This window comes from Misgurnus anguillicaudatus, chromosome 8, assembly GCF_027580225.2.
Source record: "Misgurnus anguillicaudatus chromosome 8, ASM2758022v2, whole genome shotgun sequence".
Classification (NCBI taxonomy): Eukaryota; Metazoa; Chordata; class Actinopteri; order Cypriniformes; family Cobitidae; genus Misgurnus; species Misgurnus anguillicaudatus.
This window is the reverse complement of record NC_073344.2, coordinates 8,065,022-8,091,072: the sequence shown is the minus strand read 5'-3', so window position 1 is coordinate 8,091,072 and position 26,051 is coordinate 8,065,022. Positions and strand designations below refer to the sequence as shown.

General features: G+C 37.9%; 1 protein-coding gene and 1 pseudogene across 3 annotated transcripts in view; one reads left to right on the top strand and one right to left on the bottom strand.

The window, feature by feature from the left end:
• kank4 (KN motif and ankyrin repeat domains 4) overlaps window positions 1-25,806 on the bottom strand; it is a 70,525-nt gene extending 44,719 nt beyond the window's left edge. For 2 of the 3 annotated variants that reach the window (XM_055212873.2, XM_055212875.2), the window contains exon 1: window positions 25,592-25,805. The gene's annotated coding sequence lies outside the window, so the exon portion shown is untranslated. Of the gene's footprint in view, window positions 1-25,591 lie in introns of all 3 variants that reach the window. The other variant, XM_055212877.2, reaches the window with a different exon arrangement.
• Window positions 10,153-10,269, top strand: LOC141365968 (5S ribosomal RNA; annotated as a pseudogene).
• Window positions 25,807-26,051: the final 245 nt, after the last annotated feature.

The following is a 26,051-nucleotide window of genomic DNA, read 5'->3' as shown; positions in this document are numbered from 1 at the left end:
AAATGAATTAATGTCAAACATTAAAAAAATCTGTGTTTAGAGTATAACTATTTAAAGGATCCCACATGTGTAAACAGAAAAATCATGGGCAAAATCACTCATTCAGATAAAAAACATACGAAGGCTGATGGTGTGCAGATGGCTCAACATAAACCATGTAACCCTGACGACAGAACCATAAGTAAAATTAAAGACAAAAGCAGGCCTATAGTTGTTAAAAGGACATCTTGTCTTACAGCATTAATAAGCAGCAGTCTATCATGCGGAATACACACTGTTCTCTCCTGCCATCTCTTTACTATTGATTTTCAGTCATGTAGGTGAGACTGCGGGGGCAACTGAAACACATTATATTTTTTCAGTCACAAACAAGCTAGAGTAATGACACTGACTCAGCACATGCTCAGTGGAATTTTCTCCTTGCCAAAAAGTACCCCTTTGTATCTAAAAGGTACATATTGGTACCTCTAAGGTACACACTGGTACTTAAAAAAGGTACATATTTGTACCTAAATGGTACATATTAGAATCTTTTTAAAAGATATCATTCCAGTGACAAAAAGGTACAACTATGAGTGTAAGGGAAGTTTCTCTGACAGGGATTATTATTTTAGTCCCAGACTTAAATGCATGTTTGAGCTACCTTAATTTAAAAACATGTTTATACAGTATTTTAACATATATTAGTATAATTGTTTTGTCTCAAGATGCACACCAGTATTGTTTTTGTAAGGTATGTTAGAAAATTTTGCACCCATGGGTTTCTGGTCTGAAAACAAGGTGTGTTCAGGCGCATTGTTGGCGCGTTGCTATTTTGAGGCAACTAAAATAGACTACGCCATTGACCAACAAAAACCTGGTCTAAAGTCTAATGTCAATGGCGCAATATGTTTTTTGATATTTAAAGAGCGTGTTAGTAATATGCGCCTATCAACGGGAGGACAATGCAGGTTTGCTTATCACATACATGAATGCACAGCAGCACAAAAACACTTTTAAATATGAAAGATTAAAGGATTGAATGCAAAATATTATTATTGAGTCTCTTAGACATAAATGAGGACCGATTATGAGACGTTAGAAGGTGTAAAGAGCTGCTTCACCTGTAGCCTGTTAAGAAAATAAATGCTTTGCTTTAAACAAATGCATCTGTTTTAAATGTTTCTTAAATGCTACCCTACCCTACAGATTTATTGATGATGAATCTGTACCTGCGGATATGGTGAGAAGAGAAAGATTTTAAGTAATGCTTTTAAAAATCCCATGGTGCTGTCTGAGTGCTGAAGCGCTTCGGCTCTCCCCACGTTTGTAAATTCTTTATCTCTTGTTTGTATTTTTAGAGTACAAACCTTTTCTTGCATATTTGCTAATTATATTATGAGATTACAATGATTATGTAGGATATCAATACATTTACAGCAATTGAAAGCTTGCTATTTGTACTATGACGGAAAGAAAAAGGCTTTTAAAGGTTTTAATACAAAAAATTAAAATTACAATAAAAATGAAAACAACACATTGTGGTGATCTTCTTCCTCCACTTAGTTTTTCAGTTTACCAAGTCTGTCATCTAAATAGGGATTAGACATAGCGCCAGCGCAACTGGCTTTTAAAGGGGATGAGAGATAAGACTCTCATTGGTTTATTGCACGTTACGCCCAAAAAGCACCCAATACTCATTACGAGAATAGGAACAACCCTTTATGACCGTGCGCTTTAGACAATGCTCTTAGATCATTAAAATAGGGCCCTATATGTTTTACCTCCAGTTTGTTGGTAAATAAATCATAAATGACCTAATTCCAAAACTGCAGCAAGCTATAAGATTTTATGATTGCTGTGATGGTGAGGAAAAATATAACAATATAATATACGTATGGGTCCAACTACATTGCTGATCCAAAATTACATGCCCACATATATATATAATAAAATGCTACATTAAATTTGAGCCCTTACTACAAAAAACCCCAATGAGATATTACCCATTTATGATGTCATTTGCACCACAGCTCTAGGCATCATTTGTCCATGTTACCAACCTGCCACAAATCACTTGGTTATTCTTTTCTCATTCAACCATAATTTTAGAAAAGTGGATCTGAATAATTATATGACGGTTCAAGATTAACTTTTGTTTAAGCAAATTGTAATATAAATTAAAAATCTGTCAAATTCCCATAACACAGTTGCAACATAAATTGATATTAAAAACGCACCTTTTTTATTGCTAAAAACACTGTTATTTTGTCTATTTGGTATAATACACTGTGTTTGTGTGGTTGATGGTTAAAAAACACATTATTTTCCACATACCACACATTTTTGTAGCTTCAGATTTCACTTTCTTCCTGAAACCCACTGATTTTGTGCAAAACTCATCGATTTGAAAAGCGGTGTGTCCCTGATTGGCAAGCTAATCTGTACGTTGTGATTGGCCTGAATGAATACTTCTGACTTCAGCCAGAAATATGACCCCTCTTACCATGTTTGAAAGATTCGCTCACAATACAATGCTAACAGGAGTTAATTTACAGGCTGTGAGTCCAAGCAGGAGGAATTATGATAATGTCGGTCTTGTCTACATCACCAATCCCAGGAAGTAAACTGTTGCCTACAAACCGTGTGTTTGTTGTAGTCCAAGAAAAAGATTTACGTTAGAGACTATAAGTCGCTTCTTCATTTACTTTGGGTTTTTGTAAAGGGTTTGACTTTGTACCTTTTGCATATCGTTAACATGTACTAATACACACTTACACACCAAAGGAAATGTAAAATCGTGAATCGGACCATATTTGCTCTTTAAAATCTCCAAAAATCGAATCTAACAAAAATTCCTAAGTGTTTTACGAGGTAGTTAATTTGTACATAAACATAAGATTATAAAAAATAACCCCCACCGCTAACACCAACATCATGGGGCAAAAGCAAATTCTACAAAAATGTACAAATTTGGTCATACAAAATAATATAAATTAGCCGCCTTGTAAAATACGTACAAAATGCTGTGAGATATAGCATTGGATTTCTTGTTTTCTACATAAAATCAACTACATAGTATCATCAAGATCATTATGTCAAAATATAACATTGCTATCTTTAATATTGACTGAGTAAGATCATGTCAAAGATTTAAATTAATGTGAAATCAATGATTGAAATCAAACTTTGATGTTCCTAATCTCATAACTAGATAATGAAAGTTTACAGGCAGGGTCACATACTGTACACCAAAATATGTCAGGAAGACATGTCTGTGAAAAAATACAATTGCCTCTTTTGTGTCTCCAACATACTACACTGTAAAAAAACTTTGCTGCCTTAAAAATTTTTGTTAAATCAACTAAGATTTACAAGTCATGTCAACAAAGATGAGTTGTCAACTTAATTTTATAAGTTATAACAACTCACCTGTAGTTATAACAACTGATCTCTAGTCAAGATAAATAATAGCAAGTTGAAATGACTTGTAAATCCGAGTTGATTCAACAAAAAATTTTAAGGCAGCAAAGTTTTTTTTACAGTGTATATGTTAAAGTGTGTTCACCATGAAGAAATGCCTTGGGCTGCACACAGAGTAAGGGCAGGATAATAAACGTGTGTGAGAGATGAGGCTGTCACTCCACTAAGATAAAGATGCTCAAAGGATATGTGACTTGATGTCAAGACATGAACAGAGGTGTACGTGTGTGGGGGAAAACGCATTTGTGTGGGTCATTTTTCTAACCCTTCTCCTTGATTTACTTCTTGACATGATACGGCAGTTTAAAGGCCCATTCCACAAAAGCTCTGTTATTTACAGTACTTTCCAGTTTTCTGTTTTTCTCTATCCCTGTGTTTCTTCTGCTTTACTCAAACTATTTTAGTTGCCCATTAGTCACATGAAAACAGAGAGTGGGGACACTGCACCTTAAAATATAGTTAAAGGGACAGTGCACCCAATTATGAAGTCATTATTTTATGTGGGTGAATAACAAACATATGAGTATAGAAAAAATAATAATTTTACAGATATGATAAGGCCATTATGTTACAGATTAGAGTGATACGTTGTTTATGTCTTTTTCCATGCATTCCACAAATTCCAAAGATCCTCACAAACTAGCCCTACATGGGTTTCATAAAAATACGACATACCTGAGACTAAATACATTCACTATACTGAATGCACACACATAGAAATAGTTGAAATATTAAATAACACATGCATACTTTTGGACACTACAACTTGTGATGTGGTGACAGATAGGTGAGAACAAAGCATGCTTCCTATAACTGCTGTTATTTTACCATTCTACCTTTCACTAAAAAGATATTTGCACTTAAACACCCATATGTTGTACACACACATACACACAGACCAAGCAGCTGCAAACACACAAGAATGCTTATATAGAAATACGAGGACAGATGAGCAAAGCCCACTGCAGCCAGCTAACATGAGCTCTATCAACAAGAATCTCTAGCCTCTGGGCAGAAAGAAAACAACCACAAAAACACAACACGCACACAATATATGAACAGACAGACTTGTGCAAATATGCTGACAGATACGGCTAAAATAAATTATCTCTTACATAACAAACGTATGTCATATTGTATTTTTAAAATGCTTCATTCACCCAAAGGGTATTTTCAAAACATACATAAGTTTCGACATTAGCTGTTTCCTTTGGATAATATTTTGGGTACCAACAGGACCAGATACCAATAGGATCAGCCTTATCTCATGAGAATTCGTTCGCATTTTACAAGTTGGATAATTCGTATGAATTCGTACAGAAAACATATGATTTTCATAAAAAATAACAATAATGAAACACCACTTCTTACCCCAACGTCACAGGGGCAAAAGCAAATCGTGCAAAAATGTACGAACATGTACGAATTAGCCACCTCGTAAAATACGTACAAATTAACGTGAGCTATAGCGCTGATAGGAGAATGTATTATACTGAGCTACAAAAACATACAGTATTTAGATGTTAAATTGTACAACATTTAGCAGAATTATCCACATCTTACACCCAGATTACAAAATTCAACACAGAAACTGCAGGGTAGACAGATATTGTCAACATGATTTCATAGAAAGTTGTGTTATATTCACGCAAAATTTTATCAATTTATTAGTGTACATGACACAAAATTCAGCTTTTTTACATGCCTTGATCATGAATGTCTTTTTCGTGTCATTTTATGTATTGTTTTTTCTTTTTTCCCCCTACTTTTTAAATCATTGTCGCTTGGGGTTAGATTTGGGTTTTGGGTTAGGATGTACTTTTATGCATTGGTTTCTACATGTTTTTCTTCAGCTTTTAAAAGTATTCTCGTCTTGAGTTGGGGTTAGAGTTGGGGTTTGGATGTCTAAAAATGTAACAGAATGTGATTCTAACCCAAACCCCAAGCGACAATGGTAAGAAAATAGGAAAAAACTATGAGAAAACAATTCATAAAATGCCACGAAAAAGAAAGTCGTGCAACGCACACGAAAAAGCTGAATATCGTGCCATGGACACGAATAAATTGATTAATTTTTGAGTGACTATAACACGACTTTCCGTGAGATCAGTCTGAAAAAACAATCACTGAATTAAAAGCCCTGTCTTTAGCCATCTTATCAGTTGAGAACATTTAAGACTTGCAAATTTGTTGTTATCAAAATAAATCTAAAAGGGCTACATACTCTGTAGTGTGCATACTCTCTAGTGAGGCTGAATTGATTTTCCTCTCTTTGCAAGTAAACATCATTTGTCTCATTTTGGTACAAATTATTTTGTCGGCGCCTGTTTGCTATGCTGCAGCATATATTGGATCAATGTTATGAAGCTGCGAAAAAGGGTTTGATTAAAATTTTAGGGAAAACAAATGGGTAACACTTTATTTCACATGTACTTACTATAGTAAAGCTAAAAGTATAGTCCCGTTTTTACGCATACACGAGGGTCCATGTACAGTGCGCGTCCGTAACAGTAAATTTGGCATAATTCAGTGTGCAACTAACTCTAACCAAGCCCTAATACTACCCCTAACCTCATTAAGGCCATTATTAATTAATATTACTCAGTAATAAGGACATTTTAAAAAGTATAAACAATTTGTTTACAAAGTTTTGGCACAACGATCTACTAGTTAAAGGACAAGTTTGGTATTTTACACTTAAAGCCCTGTTTTCAGATTGTTTATGATGAAATAGAACGGTTTTGACTGAAATTTCGACATATGCGGCTGTCCTGAGAATTTTCGGGTATTTGTTGTTTCACCTCCCACCTCTACAATGTGTGTATATGTGCACTGGAACAATCCTTCCTAAAATGCATTAAACTTTCGTTTACAAAGACGTGAAACCCACCGAGTGGTCAGGGGTGCTCACCGGCACGCTCACACACAAATCGCTGCAAAAGATGCCCTCCAACAGGTGTTTTAGCATTCGTTGTAAACTTGTGGACCTATTTTTCCAAACGCCTCACACCCGTATATTCTTCCGCTGAGAGCTTAAATAATAGACACTCCAGCCCAGGTGGTGGCGATAATCCACCTTTGCCAATTGCAAGAATACAAACAAGGTTTCCGGCGCTGAGTAATACCGTACCTCACAGCACATCTAATACAAGTCAATGGAGTTGGCAAAAACTACGATAAAATCTGTTGGAATGCTTCTTCTGCATCGATTTTTGTGTGAGCATATCAGTGAACACCCATGAGCATTCGGTGAGTTTCACGTCTTTGTAAACGAAAGTTTAATGCATTTTAGGAAGGATTGTTCCAGTGCACATACAGCCATTATAGAGGTGGGAGGTGAAACAACAAACACCCGAAAACCCCCGGGGAGCCGCATATGTCGAAATTTCAGTCAAAACCGTTCTATTTCATCATAAACAATCTGAAAACAGGGCTTTAAGTGTAAAATACCGAACTTGTCCTTTAAGCGTTCCCTTAGCTCAACTGGCATTGCTTTAGCAGCTCAAAAGGTCATGTGTTCAATCCCTAGGGAACACACACACTGATAAAATGTACAGCTTAAATGCTCTGACAAATGTAAACAAAATATTATATACATTTAAAATATATAAGCATGTTATATATTATAACATACACCAATCAGCCATAACATTATGACCACCTGCCTAATATTGTGTAGGTCCCCTTTTTTTCCACCAAAACAGCCCTGGCCCGTCGAGGAATACTGTAGACTCCACTACACCTTCTATCAGAACCAGCATAAATTTTTGTAGCAATTCCAGCTATAGTAGCTTGTCTGTTGCATCGAACCACACGGGCCAGCCTTCGCTCCCAATGTGCATCAATGCGCCTTGGCCAGCCATGACACTGTCACCGCTTCACCGTATTTCCTTCCTTGGAACACTTTTGATAGGTACTGACCACAGCAGACCGGGAACACCTCACAAGAGCTGCGGTTTTGGAGATGCTCTGACCCATCTAGCCATCACAATTTGTCCCTTGTCAAAGTTGCTCAGATCCTTACGCTTGTTCATTTTTTCTGCTTCTAACACATCAACTTTGAGGACAAGAGGCTTTGCACCGTTAGAGTTCATATTAGTACCACAGAGGTACATAATGGTACCAAAGGATGCATATTAGTACGTCAAAGATACATATTAGTATCTTAAAGATACATATGTGTACCTATTGGTACCTATTAGGTCCTTTTCATAAGGTACTGCCCCAGTGACACTAGCTGGAGTACATATTTTGACTTTTTTTCCCTGACAGTGTAGAAATTGGTCGACATCTTGCTAGTCCTCACTTGGAAGGAAAATGACAAGGCACCTTAATCAATATCTTACATGCACTAGCTGAAAAGGTTGACTCTGACTCACTAAAAATATTGACTGCTTTTGGAGTGCATTCGTACGGTACCTAATGACAGCATGTTACTGATATATACCAGTCTCAACACCCCATAAATATCAGCAAAACTATGCATTGGATGTGAATGCTTTAATGCTTAACACGGTTATTGTTGTTGCACAATTCAGATAGTGGCCATGTGGGTGGCCACAAAAATGTGTACAGCTTTTTACCTGCTAGGCTTGTGGGAAATAAGAACCTACATTTCAGCAGGCAGTACACAAGAACTCTCAGGAGACCTCAAATGTTTTGAAGGAGTGGGGTGTAGCCTGCATAGACCACAGAATGTTTGCAAATATTTTCCTTTCTTTTGAAGAGAGAATTTATTAAAGAGGACATTTCACAAGACTTTTTTAAAATGTCAAATAAATCTTTGGTGTCCCCAGGGTACATATGTGAAGTTTTCGCTCAAAATACCATATAGATAATTTATTATAACATGTTAAAATTTCCACTTTGTAGGTGTAAGCAAAAATGTGCTGTTTTTCGGTGTGTCCTTTTATATGCAAATAAGCTGATCTCCGCACTAAATGGCAGTGTTGTGGTTGGAAAGTGCAGATTAAGAGGCGGTATTATCCCCTTCTTACATCACAAGGGGAGCCAAAGTTCAATGACCTATTTTTTCACATGCTTGCAGAGAATGGTTTACCAAAATTAAGTTAATGGGTTGATCTTTTTCACATTTTCTAGGTTGATAGAAGCACTGGGGACCAAATGCCAGTGTGTTACAATAAGTCGCTTTGGATAAAAGCATCTGCCAAAAATGGTTTCTTGCTAAGAAATTAAACTTTTGGAGTAAAGCAAAACGTGTAGCTATCTGCTAGACACAAATTGCTCCCAAAAAGTGCTGATCCCTGTTTAATGCTTCTAATATTTTTTCCTGAATGATGAGGTTTGATATTCTTAAAGATTTAGGTTTCTTTTTTGACCCACTGCTGACACTCACCGGCTCTGGCATTTGCTTCTACAGCAGACCGACAGAATTTGCTGTTCTTTGATCTGCCCACTCCCTCTTTCTTATTTTTTTATTCGTTTGCTCTTTTTCATCTTAGCTATCCTCATTTTTTCCAAAGGCTGGAAGCTTCCAAAAGTGAATCTTTTAGATCAGAGGTATAAGAATGTTTAAGAGGTAACAGCTTGGAAAAACAGATCCAAAGTTTTAATGGAATCTTCTCACACACCTGGCACCATTTCATTTGCAACTTGAACTTGAAGTGCCCTGTGTTATCAGTAAATGGCATGTGCTGTGTTTTTCATTGGAGGATATCAGCAGTTTTGATAACAAACCTGAAAAAACTGCATGTCTGGATTATCCAGCACTGAACACGTCTGGAAAAATATTTATGTTAACAGCTGACAGGAAGGGTCCTTGGATTGTGACATCACCATTTCTCTACCCATCGCTTCAGTAATTCACTGCTGCCTCTATTAATAATGATAATTTACAGGTTTAGTATGTTTTTGGCTGTTTTTCAGTAAAAATAACCTTACAAGGTAACACTTAGCAACATAAACTCAAAGGAAAACATATTTTTACCATTGTGTTTTATTACATTTAAAAACTCAATTTTTATGATTTTTTTTAGAAAGCCAGTCAAAAATACCAAGCTACAAGCTTTGCTTGTGAGCAAAGCACTCCATTAGCCATCACTATTTTACTATAGTACATTTTACAACGTATTATCAAGTAAAGCCATTTATTTGATTCAATCTTTTTGAATACAAAGGAAATGACTTTATATTCCCTAAACACTTCTTAGGATAAATAAAAACAGAAGGGGGAAGAAAAATGGACCATTTAAAATGCAAAACACCTCCAGCTTTTTTCTGTGAGGAAATAAGGTCTCAAGGTCACATTCATGTAGCAAGTCTCTAAGGAGCTGCGGGCAAGACTCCTATTCCATTTCCGCTGATGGTGAAAACATTCAGATCATTATATCTCTGAAGGACAAAATAAACCCACTGAAGACAGGCCCAGGTAAGCCAAAACTGAACTCTTTAAAAATTGTAGAAGCATTCACAACGAATTCCTGCAAATGTAGGACATGCAGGCCTTGGTTAACATAAAATGAATAAATTATTTTATTAGTCTCCAATTGACCTTGATAATATGCACAGGAATATGCACAAAACAATGACGAAGATCAAATTCAAAACTATGACAAGATATACATAAATATGCCCTAAACAACATTTTAGAACATTGTTATAAGGAAGACTGTGGGTATGATCATTTATGGAAATAAAATGTTCATAGTTGCTATTCTTATCATGCCATTATCCAGCAGCCATATCACCCTGTAGCCCAAGACAGCTTGCCCACTGAAGCTAAGCAGGGCTGAGCCTGGTCAGTACTTGGATGGGAGACCACCTGGGAAAACCAGGTTGCTGCTGGTAGTGGTGTTAGTGAGACCAGCAGGGGGTGCTCACCCTGTGGTCTGTGTGGGTCCTAACACCCCAGTATAGTGATGGGGACACTATACTGTCAAAAAAGCACCGTCCTTCGGATGAGACGTTAAACCGAGGTCCTGACTCTCTGTGGTCATTAAAAATCCCAGGATGTCCTTCGAAAAGAGTAGGGGTGTGCCCCGGCATCCTGGCCAAACTTGCCCATTGGCCTACTAATCATCTCTCATACTAATTGGCTATATCACTTGGTCTCCTCTCCTCTCCAATAAGCTGGTGTGTGGTGAGCGGTCTGGCGCAATATGGCTGCCGTCGCATCATCCAGGTGGATGCTGCACATTGGTGGTGGTTGAGGAGTTTCCCCCGTTCATATGTAAAGCGCTTTGAGTACTGAGAAAAGTGCTATGTAAATGTAAGGTATTATTATTAGGACAGCAACAATTTTTACATGACTGTCAGAAATTTTCTAATTGACACTTAACCAGCAGGTTCAATTCATGGGAAGCCATCTGTTTCTAATTTAACAGTTACATGCTGCCTTAAATAGAGCATATCATAGAGTTTCTCAACTGTAGCCGCTATCTATACGCTTTTCTGAACTTTAAGGAGGTAGCCTATTCAGTTATTTATTTTAGGTATTTAAGGAAGTGCCCATCCAAGCTTGTTGACCTGCTGGGCAATTCATAACACAATAAATCCTGTTTTTAACATAGTTGTACTGTATTATGTATTAGGGGGATACTGTTTCTTAACAACTCGTGATTTATCGCTAACATGAGTGTGAGGTTTATTTAAATCAAAGCATCTATAAAGAAAATATGATTTTATTTTGAATAACAAGAATGCAGTTATATAATTTGTACACAGTTGATGACATGTAGCACTTTTTCACCATTGTGCAAAACCGTTAAGGAACGATTACAGTTGTTTCCACTTGAGCCTGGTTTGGCACCATTCTCGGCCCAGAATTCTCAGCATGGTTGTCTAACAAAGATTGCGTTCGAAAGCTTAGGCAGCTGACGTGTTGCCTCGCTGCCACATGACTTCGGAGTCAATGATCTAACTTTTGCTTGTAAGCTTAGAATTTCTTCTCTTCACTTACATTGAATGAGTAAGTCCAAGGAGGCTTCCATGTCGTTCCGCCGTATTGATAAACTATAATAGCAGAGAGGGACAAAAAGCACTAGCCTATCAACGCGTTTCCACAACGCGTTTTCGTCCAGTGAACCAGCTAAAAAGGACAAGGAGATCAGTGATTACATAACGGCTACCGTAGTTGCAACACGCATTTGGAAAAGCGAGGCGCTAGAGAGCACTATTCGTTTGAATGCAAAACACAATTTCACCACTAGATGGGGGAAAATCCTACTCATTGTCCCTTTAAGAGTGTACTTATTTGTGAATACCATGAATATGAACTAAAATGCGCTTTTAACATACTATGTCTGTATTAAAAAATGTATTTAGTTAACACTTGTATTACACTTGAACCCAACGTTCATACAAATACAGGTTCAAGTTTACTACTAGTGTTACCTAAATACATTTTTAAATACATTTTTAACACATTTTAGTTATTTATGGCGTCTCAAAATAGCACAGACAAGTACAAATTAGTGCTCGAAAATAGAAGTGTACTTCTTTTTCACCTGGGTACATCCATGCTGCCTTGACCTGACCTGATGAAGGTATCTTAGGGTAAAGGAAGTAAAGCAAACATTGGATTTGGACGTGCCTTGATGCCTTTTTTTCCTTGGAGTGCTGCCTCCGAAGGCAACATTTTAGAGCTTTTGGATGCAGCCAATGCTAGTAGAATGTGTGTAGTAACATCGCTGCTCAGGATTGGTCACTTGTCTGTTGCATGGCTACAAGTTTTTCTTTGTAGATTGTAAAGCGTGTAAGCGAAGTAAACACAAAAAAGATCATCCTCCATAACACGCTCGGTATTTACATTGCATACCGTGTGTAAACTCTTGTGATATACCAAGGCAACGACTGATGTGTTTATTTTACATTCCAAATGATGTTTTTATTAGAAAATAAAATCATAATCGTACCGGAGTGGTACAGAACGGCTACACAATGAGAACGGTTTGGCACGAAGATGGAAAAGTGGCTTTAATTGTAACTTTAAATACAACAAAATATAACATTAAATACATTTACATTGGCCAGTGCGAAAGCACCTCTACCGTGGGTTTACACTAGACGCGAGTTCAATGATTGGCGAGTTCAATGAGTAGATTACTGTCAGGATTCTGTCAGAATCTTGTCTTGTTTTAATGTCTAGTTCTATTTGACAGGATTCTGACAGTACCATGTTCTGTGTGGGAACACGTGGCCATGGTGTGTTGATATCAGGCCACGTGTTTTCCTTGTCTCGTCTCTTTTACCCCGCTCCCTTGTCATTCTTATTGGTTTGATTGTTTGATCCCTATCACCTGTTCCCCTCTTGATTTACTCCCTTATTTAAAACCCTTGTGTTTCTTGTCCTGTGCTCGTTCGTTTTGTATTTGCTGTTCAAGTCTAGTGTCAAAGTCTAAGGTCAAGTCTAGTTGTGTGTTAAGTCTGTCCAGTGTATTTATATAACCTGTTTACTGTTGTTTGCCCCCTCGTGGGCTTTTGTTTTGTTAATTATTAAAGTGTTTGCTGTAGTGATGGTCAACCCGGATCTTTTTAAGGATTCGGGTTATTCTGAGTCACTCACTAATATGATCCGGGTTGTGCGAGTCACTCGAGTCAAATTCCAATCGCTAAGTCATACTAATGCCAACCAAGCAACTCAGATCACGCATGCAGCTACGAGTCTACGACTCCTCTGCTCGCAAAAAAGCGCTGAGGAACTCGTAAAAAACATGCATGTCCGTGGTAACATTATCAATAACATAATTGTAAAAAGTTTGGTGTGTTTAGTTTCATTTCATAATGACAAATATATCAACACCACGTTTAGAAGATGTCAGGCTTTGTTGACTTGGACGTGAGAGGAACGTGTCCTGTTTTAGAATGACTTAAAAGATCCACGATAGGCTTCGGTTAATGCAGCCACACAGTCACTCATCCACGCAAGAACATGATCTTGTGAGTGAGTCCCAGACAGAGCCGCCCGCTCCTGCACGGGTCCTGTGAGTGAACCACTCGCGTCACTCTGAGTGACTCAGTCAACAAGAGGAGCCGTGTACGTCCGTCTGTGACGGATCTTTGCAGCAGCACTGCTGCAGCAGTCCTCGGATTTAAAATTTTTAAACATTTGCAGCTTCTACCCAAAACATTGTGCCAGTCAAATATTGCAACAGATTAGCCTACATGAGTCAGTGGGTTAATAACACGAGCAAGGCTCGTTTCTCCTAGTCCAGGATTCAAGCTCTATGAGTTGAGTCACTATCTGTGTGAATCCCCGAGCTGCCAACCAAGTCATTGTCGCGTGCACCCATCCCTTTGTACTCGGACTCGGAGCTGCAGGCAATTACGATCCGGAATAGCAGCTTTTGGCTCACTCGGTACCCCCAGTCGACATTTGGTGATGTAAATTGACTCGTTGTTGCAAGTTATAAACCTATGGCAGGTTATGTAGAGTTATTTGTTGTAATTCTGTTGTAAACATTCGAAGAGCTTTGTGTTTGATACAATTTCTCATTTTTAATGCAAAATCTGAGAGGACTCAACTGACTCGGGTTAATGGTCACTAGGACTCATGGTTCTCGAGTCATTTTAGGGATCGGGTTAAATGATCCGAGTTTCGAGTGACTCGCTCATCACTATTTTGCTGTTTACCCCCCGACATCGCTTGCTTTTGGGTTTATTTGTCCGCTGTTCCTGACAATTACATACAAAGTCAATACAAAAACGTGATCAGACGTGTCCTCGCATGGGGCAATGCGAATGACGCAATATGGGCGGTGTGTTTACCATGAAAACCTCATACACGTCTTCGCCCACGTTGAAAATATTCAACTCGAGCGAAAAATTTGCATGACACAAAGTTAAATCCCGCGAGTAATCTAGAGCGAGTAACGCGATGTTCCACATTTGGTGTGTACATAGCATTACTGTGGGTTCACACCAGCCGCATTTGAGGCGTCAAATTCGCGTCTACCACGTCTAGTTTGCCGCTTGAACATTTTGAGTTTACGCGCTTCATTCATGCGTGAAAGCCGTGCGTGAAATTCTAGTAATCGAGACATTCACGCGGAAATTCGCATCATGGGAGGGGCTTCTACTAGAGCAAGCTCCTGATTGGTTAACGTGGCGCGTTTTTCCGACAAAGTTCACATTTTTCAACTCGCGCGTTTCCCGCAGCAACGCTCAATATCTGCCATTCGTGCAAACTAGACACGTAAATGACGTGGAATCGCGTCTACCGTGCCGCGCTGAATGGCTCATTCGCGCCGCGAGACCTCCAGGCGCGCCATAACATTGAAATTACTCGCACTTGACGCCTCTACCGTGGCTGGTCTGAACGCAGCATTATGAATCACATGCTGTTACTATCACCCACCATGTTAAAATCCACTTTGTAGCAACACTATGTAGTTTTTTTACCTTTAAATAATGTCTCTAAAATGATTTCAGTGATAGAACAACTTTTAACTGGACAAATTGTACTGTTGCTGCAACCTGAGCAGCCTCCTAGCTGCTACAAGCACACTCTGAAAGTGGCGGTGGAGGGTAGGAAACACAGCCCTGCCCCTCCCCCTGCCTGCAGAAGAGTGTCTGATATCAGGCACTGTTGTGCTTTTCAACCACATGGGGGAGCTGTAAGTTATTTTTACATGGAAACTACTGTTGCTTTAATCACCCTCCAGGTCAGTTTGTTAACTGCCTGAATGTTGTGGATGTGCTGATATGCTCCTTCCCAGAGGATGGTACTGCCCTGGTACCACTTGGTGACTTCAACATTCACATTGAAAACAAACAAAACGCAACAAAAATCTCAACAGGGACACACCATATTGTATATACAAAGAATTATAATTACTAGACAAACCCTAAACCACAAACCAATAGAAAACATTTACATTTTCCCAAATTTCTTTAAAACATTCATGGGAACGACTGGGGTCAGATTTGTCCAAGTATCGCTATACACACACACTCTCTTTCTCTTATGAATATACACCCACAATCCCATGGGGAACTGTAACAATCAACTAATTAATTCAACATTAGCCCATAGCGTAGTGGTTGGGAACATATTTAATATATTTCTTTCTCACACATAAACACATCCCTTGTTTGTGGGCTGGAGTTCAAATAGCGGTCACTTCAACAAGAAGCATGTGGTACTGTGAGAATCTTTCATGAAGTCTGTGATACCTTTTCAAAAGGCCAAAGTAGAGCTAGAGGCAATGCAGCACATTACCACCATCTTTCTCTTTATCACTCTCTCTTTCTGTCTCCTAAACCCAGCGATGCCATCTTATTTTTATCAAAGCTCCTCTCTGAAGTAACTAAAGTCATCCACTGATGTCACTATCTGTATTTTTACCGTTCCTTCCCTTTGTGCTTTGATCCATTTCGGATCTCAAATCGGTCCAAGCTGCTGTTTAAAGATAGCAAAGGTTGGATGAGGGCTTTATTTCAGAGAGGAAAGATTTGTTATCTAACTAGGGCAACTGAATGATGGGACAGAAGAAAAAAACGCACAAACAGGTGGTAGCATACTGTACTTTCTCTCAGGTGAATATTAACCGCACGTTTCTGTGCAGGGCTACAAAATGAAAACCAGATTTCTTGTCCTAAATAACAGCTTGAAAATTTGTCTGCTGGGATCTTACTGTTGGATCGTGAGAAAGGGCACAAGTTGTAGCGAGGATGTGGCTGAATTAACGAGTAGCATAAAAACTTCTTCCTCCTTTTAGTATCAACGGTATCTTGTAATGTAGACTTTCCTGCTCTCCTCCTAAGATTTCTGACCAGTAATAACAAGATAAAAATGCAACTTCCTGCTCTGTGGACACTGAACGCTAGTTTCTACCTCAAGTGGAAACATATATCATGGTTGGAGTTAAACTGATAATCCCCTGGAAATCTACAACACTGAGACACAGAAATCTTGAAATTAAGGGGAAAACTGCACAGTGCTGAACTCACCCAGATGGCATTTTTAACAATCCCTTGTTGTTTTAAAAAAACAATGTATTAATCGTATTTACATGCACATTCAGATTAAGGTCTATATTCCGGTTAAGCACTTAATTGACACATAATTCACTTTTATTGTGTTAAAATAAATTGGCATAGTCTGAAGAAATACCTGATTCCTACATAATCAGAATATGACTTAATTCTGATTAATATCAGATTATTCCAGTGAAATTAAACACAGTCATTCTAATGACTTTGTAAATTGAAGAATGAAAGATGTGATACCAAATATGCTGTGAAAGTGTTTGCTCCATCTAGATAGTTGTAAATGTGTACTTACAGTAGGATTAGTGTCTAATCGGCATGGTCTGAAGAAATACCTGATGCCTACATAATCAGAATATGACTTAATTCTGATTAATATCAGATTATTCCAGTGAAATTAAACACAGTCATTCTAATGTCTTTGTAAGTTGAAGAATGAAAGATGTGATACCAAAAATGCTGTGAACGTGTTTGCTCCATCTAGACAGTTGTAAATGTGTACTTACAGTAGGATTAGTGTCTAATCAGTTTCAGTGCAGATGTCTTCTGCATTAATCAAATGTGATCAGACCGCTCACTCAATCTTTCTGCTTTTGTGCATTTAACTCTCATTATCTCTGAACCATCAATGCAGTGCAAAATATCAGACTACAGCAACCCACAAGCTCATGTCAATATGAGTAATGTCTCCCTATAAATAGCTAGAATAACATGATGCATGTGATATGATATATAAAATCATGTCATCCAACAACAAGCTTCTTCCTGCTCTGCCCCTGAACACTCAAGATTGTATTTTACTGATTCAGATTTATTTTCTCTAAAAGCTATAGATTATGTAATATTAAACATCCATTTTATGTTTGTATTTAAAATTACTTTAGGGTGTGAGGATAATCAAAGGGCTGTGAAAATCGAGAAAGGCTAAGTCTGATATGGTAAATTTGTGAAAATAAGAAGCAATGTGGGCCACCTTTAAGGTATTTTGACCATCTTCAAAGCTGATTATATCCTATTTACTAAACCGTCAAGTATGTATTTTTCATTTGGCCCTGTAGGGCACAGGTATAAATGGAATCAGTAAAAAAGCCTTTTTTATGCCATGGATTATATCAGGCATAGTAAATGTATTTCAGTTTAGCCAAAAGCAACTTTAATGTCGCATTAATCAGACAGTTAGTTTTTGCCAGTTTTCAACTACTTTTTGAACTAAATTGTATTCCTTAATGCTTATACAATTTGTTATGTATAAAACACATCCTATGATATGATCAGAATTTTTTATGTATTGCTATAATTTTCTTGTTTTTACACCATGTTCCTGCTTTGTTATAACCTTTATGCTTTTTTCTTCCTATCACTAATGTTATTGTGCTAAAAAATGTATTGTCTGTAAGGCTGCTTTGCAACGTGCAGTGCTATAGAAATAAACTTTACATTATTATTATTTATTTAATGACATTAAAGAAACAGTTCACCCAAAATGACAATTCTGTAATACTTTAGCAGTTTAGCTGTTCTTCATACAAGTGGATCTGTAAATCTCCAAAAAGAACCAAAAAGCAATAAGTGCTCATGTATACCCCAGTAGTAGAGCATTACATTAGCAGTGCAAAAGGTAATAGGTTCCAATCCAGGGAACACACATAATGATCAGATTCAGATAAATTTTAATGCACTGTAAGATGCTTTGGACAAAAGTGTCCGCCAAATGCTTAAATGTAAGCGCAATAAGGAATTATGAAAGCAGTCCTCTTTTGACTCATACCATAATATAAGTGTTGCGAAGCCATTTGATAGGTCTTTTTTAAGTAACTGACTAAAATGTAAAGAATTGAAGAGCTTAGATGCAAAACTCTTTTTTGTCTGTGTCTGAAATGTTTTCTAGCAAATAATCATTTTTTATCAGGCTCTTGATTAAATCGGCATTTCAGGGGTTAAGTGCAAAAAGGATTGTTTTCAACCCAGCATTGGGTAAACATTGGACAGAACACATTGATGGGTTAAAAATTACTCAATGCTGGGTTGTTTCAACCCAGCTGTTTGGTTATTATAACCCATGGTTGTGTAACAACAACCTATTGGGCCAAATTTAACCCATCTGTCTAATATTTACCCAACGTTGGGTTAAATTAACCAGTAGCATTTTTTAGAGTGTGGAGTTTAGGTGAGAGTACCGTACTTTCCGGACTATAAGACGCACCGGAGTATAAACCGCATCATTCAAAATTGCGTCATTAAGACGAAATAACATATATAAGTCACAGTGGACTATACATCGCGTTTATTAAAAAAATTATTTCACAAAATCCAAGCCGAAGAAAGAACAGACATTTAATCTGGAAAGGCAAGTTATTCAACTAAACAATAGCAGACAGAACAGCAGGAAAAAGCCTAATATAATATAAGTAATATTATCAGTTATTTAAACGATAAACCATAGCATACAGAATTTACCTGGAAGGTTGAATAGGCTTAATTAACCGAACAAGCCAACTAGCGTGAAGTTCGCATACTCGTCATTCCACATAACTGAACCCATTGAATTACATAAATACAGAAGAAGCATATGGCGGACTCTCGCGGCTGTAGACGGAAATGTTGTTTCTTGCCTCATAAATGTCAAAATGAATTCATACTGACTTACAAGGCGCACCTGACTGTAAGACGCAGCACCAGCCAAGTTATGGAAAAAAAATGCAACTTATAGACCGAAAAATACGGTATTTGATAAATGTATAGCATTAGTGTAAGTTCATATCATTATCTCATTTTAGACGGAAGTGGCGTTTAGCGGCTTTTGCATTTGAGCTTCTTAATTATTCAATGAATCTTTGCCTTGGCCACCAATCTGGCTGTGGTCACCATTTCATTTTATGGAAAACAGCAAGTTGGTCATTCTACTATAAAAAAACTTTTTTGTGTTGTGCCCGGAAAAAAAATAGGTGTTTTAGCATACATGAACAATGACAGAATTTGAATTTTTGGGGTGAATTATTCCGTTATGGGATTTTATTCTATCACTTGACTTTGAATGGTGAATACCAACTTTGTTAATGTTTATCGTTTATATTGATGAATGACACAATTTTACTGACAAATCTCTTTGGCAAATGGCAAAATGACAGACAAGAGAGTTGTAAACAAAAGTAAATGTGACAACATAAGTCTCATAACATCTGTAACAAAGCATTTCCAGCATGTCTGCCTTGCTTCCAGAACACTTGGCATATTACACTATTCTTATAACAAGGCAGGACAAAGGAAAATATAGAAAAGCCCAGTGTCATACATTACATTATAAACAAAGAAGTACTTAGGAGATCCCTACATATGACCTACATCTCTGACACCACTACACCCACAACAGTCTAGATGATTTATTTGTATCAACTGAGAACACCACAGCTTTAATAGGACTGTGTCGACAACCAACATTAAAATGTGCATACTAAAATATCAGCTTTTGCAAATGTTCTCCTTATTCTTTCTTTCTCTGTGTCTGAATGCACTGCTGTAGACTGTCGCATCGGCCCTCTCCTGGAGACTGCTGATGTCATTGCATATTTGAGAATTCAAGGAATGCAATAGACAACCCCATCTCCTTTCAAGATTTCACAGTACGTGACAGATCATATCTATAAGGACCTGTATATTCAACCCAGGATACAGAGGTGAACATGATGAATAAAGGTGTATTATATGAAGGAATAACATTAAACAATTGTTGAAGTGTAGAAAGGCACACAGATTGCATCTTTCTTATAAGAGTAATTACTTACATAAATTCCTATGTTTTAAATTAAATATGTAGGTTGACTATGGTTTGACACTGTGCAAGTATTTCTTTAAACGAAAACACACATAAAACATACAGTTCATAACAACATAAAACATAAAGTTCAGTCCAAAACATGCAAACCCAGATGAAAAATGTTAGGACACAAGTAGGATTTTACTCCTCCATTCAGCATCTGTGTAGACCTCTGTTCCAATCTTTCTAAGGCTAAACAAAAATGGGAATAACACCAGGCTTTTTTGATTCAGCAAACAATGTGAATTAGGCACATCTAACTGCTTACATTAAACTGCAAGCACACTTGAATTAGACATGTGCTTAAGAATTCAACCACAAACACATACTTTAAGACAAGCATTTGTCTTTGAACTTTTATGTAAACATTTACAAGACACGTAGGGGCACACATGCTCGAAAAAGTGATATAGTTGATTTACCGATATGAAGCAAGGTTTATCTAGATTCCTTTGCTCAAAATGCCCCATTACTTCTGCCTTCACAGATAGACCATTGGACAAAATAAGATGACAACTATTATGGGGCGTACACACCAAACGGAAATGCAACGATTTGCACGAGTAGATTTCATACAAAGTCAATGCTAAGACGCCAATAGACAAGAACTCGCACGGGGCGATGCGAATGACGCAAAGTAGGTGGAACAATTGCCATGAAAACACGTGCTATTCGCCTCAAACGTGTCTTTGCGCAAGTTATAAATATTCAACTTAAGCGAAAAATTAGCATGACACAAAGTAAAATCCCGCCCGTAATCTAGAGCGAGGAACGCAATGCTTCACGTATAGTGTATCTGCAGGATTATGGTACACAACAAACGCAAATTTAACGATTTGCGCGAGTAGATTACATACAAAATCAATGCAAAGACGCAAATAGATGCGAGTTCGCATGGGGCAAGCGAATGACACAAATTAGGCGGCACGATTGCCATGAAAACACGTACTATACGACTCAAATGTGTCTTTGCGCAAGTTATAAATATTCAAATATAAAAATTTGCATGACAAAAAGTTAAATCCCGCAAGTAATCTTGAGCGAGGAACGCGATGCTTCGCATTTGGTGTGTACGCAGTATTATGGTACACACCAAACGCGAATTAAATAATTTGCACGAGTAGATTACATACAAAGTCAATGCAAAGACCCAAAGAGACGCAAACTCACACAAGGCGACGCAAATGACGCAAACTTGGTAGCACGATTGTCATGAAACTACATACTATACGTCTCAAATGTGTCTTTGCGCAAGTTATAAATATTCAAATATTAAAATTTGCATGACACAAAGTGAAATCCCGCAAGTAATCTTGAGCGAGGAACGCGATGCTTCGCATTTGGTGTGTACGCAGTATTATGGTACACACCAAACGCAAATTCAATAATTTGCACGAGTAGATGACATACAAAGTCAATGCAAAGAAACGAATAGACACAAACTCGCACAAGGCGATGCAAATGACAAAAATTGGGTGGTGTGATTGCCATGAAAACACGTGCTATTCGCCTCAAACGTGTCTTTGTGCAAGTTATAAATATTCAACTGAAGCAAAAAATTAGCATGACACAAAGTTAAATCCCGTGAATAATCTAGAGCAAGGAACGCAATGCTTCGCATTTGGTGTGTACGCAGTATTATGGTACACAGCAAAAGTGAATTCAACAATTTGCGCGAATAGATTACATACAAAGTCAATGCAAACACACAAATAGATGCAAACTTCGCACGGGGCGATGCGTATGATGTGAATTGGGTGGTGCGATTGCCATGAAAACACATGCTATTTGCACGAGTAGATTACATACAAAGTCAATGCAAGGATGCGAATAGACACGAACTCGCACGGGCCGATGCAAATGACACAAATTAGGTGGCACGATTGCCATGAAAACACATACTATTTGCCTCAAACGTGTCTTTGCGCAAGTTATAAATGTTTAACTCAAGCAGAAAAATTTGCACAACAAAAAGTTAAATCACGCAAGTAATCTAGAGTGAAGAACTTGATGCTTCGCGTTTGGTGTGTACGCAGGATTATGGTACACACCAAACGCGAAATTCAACAATTTGCACAAGTAGATTACATACAAAGTCAATGCAAGGATGCGAATAAACACGAACTCGCACGGGCCGATGCAAATGACACAAATTAGGTGGCACGATTACCATGAAAACACATACTATTCGCCTCAAACGTGTCTTTGCGCAAGTTATAAATGTTCAACTGAAGCAGAAAAATTTGCACGACAAAAAGTTAAAACACGCAAGTAATCTAGAGCGAAGAACGTGATGCTTTGCGTTTGGTGTGTACGCAGCATTATGGTTCACACCAAACGCAAATTAAACAATTGTAGATTACATACTGTACAAAGTCAAACTTCGCACGGGGCGATGCGAATGATGTGAATTGGGTGGTGCGATTGCCATGAAAACACGTGCTATTTGCACGAGAAGATTACATACAAAGTCAATGCAAGGATGCGAATTGACGCGAACTTGCCTGGGGCGATGCGAATGACACAAATTGGGTGGTGCAATTGCCTCGAAAGACAAAGTCAACTTTGTTGGCCGATTATGCTTGCTATGCTTCTCAATGAATTACGGCGAAATACCGCTACATTCTGCATCTCGTGCAGAAACTCAGAATGCGCTGTAGACGAAGAACAATACACACGCAGCTATGATGACACGCAGCTCCAGGAAATGGCTTAAGGATATATTTATATTGCTGTTCTTCAAACCTTTTCAGGTATTTTCATGATAATAAAGAATATGTTTAATAATTATGTTTGACGAGTGTTGCTTTTTCAAATGTATGTTATAAACGGTTTAAAACTAACAGTGATTTTAGATCGATAAGGACTTACTGATCAAAAGCCGTAGTACATGAAATAGCTGTGAATAAGATCGGCTGTCCGATTCAGAATAGTGATCGGCCATGTATTTTTAGTGGAGATCGGCATTGATCGGAGCATCCCTATTAAATACCAATGACATGATTAAAGTGACATCTGTGAATTAAGGAATTTTAATTACTGATTAATAATCTTTTTATTGCAATTAAAGTGAACTTTTACATGTTTTTTGCATCTTCATATATAGAGAAATTATTTTAACTTTTACAGTTTACCATGTGTTACTAACAAACTGATTGTATTAATAATATAAGTATATGGTTCTGATAAATGTAAGTTTCATTTGTTTATAAAGGAGATGTGTGCTATCCAACAACAACAGGCAATATCCAACAACAAACTCGCTTTTCAGGAAGTTTTTTTTTGAAGTCACGCTTTCAAAGAAATCTTGCGCTCACACGGTCCCTTTCAAAGTTTTTTAGCCCACCTTCATACAAGGAAAAAACCTAAAGGGCAGGGGCTGCATGAAATTATATCAGCCATTGTTTCCATCTCCGTTCTGTGAGAAATGTCGTTCAGCAGAAAACAATGGACAAGGAATCGCCCCCACAGAGCCTCACATGTGCACCCTCAAGAGACCTCGCTATGCCAAATTCCATAACCTCTACAACGAGCTCTCTCATGCCCACCACAACCAAGACAACATGAAACATAACCACACAATTATACTATTTTGCCGTAATATCAATAGGGATGAGACCAATATCAGATCGGCTAGATTCAAAGTACCCTAAAAGTCCCTATAGTCACTATTTCCACTAAGGGTCTGTTGCAGATTTCCAGGCAATAGTATTGCATTCAGTGATGCAACAAGGCTCACATGACTCTTCATAGGAGTCTGTTTATCTCTTTAGTAGATAGATATCGCTCTAATAATACAATGTTCAGATTTTTTTTTTGAAATTGACTGTAATTGTCTAAGAAAAAACAACATATGCATAAGCATATGCATAAGGCTGAAGTCCCATGGGACCATGCAGAGGACAAGCGTGTTTGCAGAATTAATGGACATAAAAAAAGAACATGCACAGATATAGCAATTGCAAAATGAAAAAATTATATTAAAATGCATTAAAGATTACATTACTGCCCTACAAAGGCAAAAGACCTTAACTCGCTAGAGTGTGAAACTGAGAAAAATTACTTTAAAGTTTAGACTTACAGTAAGTTTCAGATGTCAGTTAATTTCTTCTTTATTTTTATTTTCTCGAAAAAACATAAAATTGACTCAAGATACTAATGCAATAATAAAGGAGGTCTTAAATGTCTCAGAAATATCAATGAATAATTTATTGATAAATTAAATAATTTAGCTAATCTGCCTTTTGCCTTTGTAGGGCAGATTAGCTAAATTAATTCAAATTCAAAAGCTGGCTTTTTTCCAAATAAATGATTAATTCATTGTTTTGTTCATTCTAATTAATTTAAACACAAATGAATGTAATGAAGCCGATAGGCTACTGTGTATATTTTGGCAATTCTCAGAATGATGGGTAGACCTTAAATTTTTCAGTATGGGGGTTCAGAAATCCTGGGTGGCCCTTGGGTCACATGCTTACTGTAACTCTGCATTCCTGACAACATCAAACAGCATGTAAGCTCAAAACGTGACAGAAGTTCAGTTATTAAGATAAAACGACGCAGACACAAAATAGCCTACTTTATAATACGTGCTACAGTAATTCACAATACCCAGCAGGAATCCGTGTAAGCCACACTCACTGTGGTTTATAACAAAACGCATTAAAAAGAGAACATGACATAACATCCAACTCAGATAAGAGCATCTTGCTGGCTGGACTTCGCCTGAACTCGCGCATTTTGACCAGCCGACCTCACCACCTCTAAATGAATCAGAATGAGCCGGCCATCATAGCTACATCCCCGCGACAAACAGACACGCGACAAGCTCTAGAGCTCCAGCGTCATAAGCGCAGTGCTGCAGTACGGTACGAGCAAACGCATCGCTCTTTCTCGCATCTCTGCCAGATTGACATGAAGTAACATCCAGCTGGTCGACATTACTACGACCCAGCAGGGAGGTAAACTGAACCGCGGCATAGCCGTCAGATGGTAAAGCTGTGGTAGCACGAGAATGCATTCACGCGCCTATCATGCTTAAAAAATGTTGCCAACGCTGTTAAAAATCATGAGCTATAGATGATAAAAGAAAGCGCCAGGTATGCAATGAATGATCTCGTGTGTTGTCAAGCAAGATTATCTGTTAAAGAAAAATGGATTGAGATGCCATTCTGAACGACCAATTGAAATCTTTGATACTGAAGTACTATTACCTGAAGAACAGGAATAATAAATCACACCGCTGCAAATAATAAGGGTAGTAGTGAGGATGAGTGGGGTATAGAGGTGTATTGCATATTCCAAAGGTAAACAAAAGTTGAATAACAGAGCTGACAGACAAGGAATGCATTATCTCACATCACTTACCTCAGTCTCTGGGGGCCCCTTGTTTTTCCTGGGCACTGCAGAGGCGAGGCAGACCTTCAAGGAAATCCAGCACTGGGAGGCAGCCGCAACCAGCTGCGACGGCGGAGGCACTCCTCACTCCCCTTCACACACACACTATCAGCCTGTGATACTGTTGTTATTGAGGTTTGTGGAAAGGGACGGCAGCAGGCTCTCATAACACAAGCGCTATACTGTGAGCCTGAACACACCCCTCCTTCTGCTCTCATCCAATGGCAGTCGGAGGGTCAGATGCATATACATAGGCAACCAACACACCCCATTCAGTTACCCATCACTTTTTTATATTTAAAGATGATATGAAGATATTAAAGCAATACAATATTAAACGGGTTTTTGACATATTTGCATTTGTTATTATGCTTCTGAGCATGGTGACGTGTAGCTGGGCAGTATGTGGGTTTTATAATTGCAGGTACAT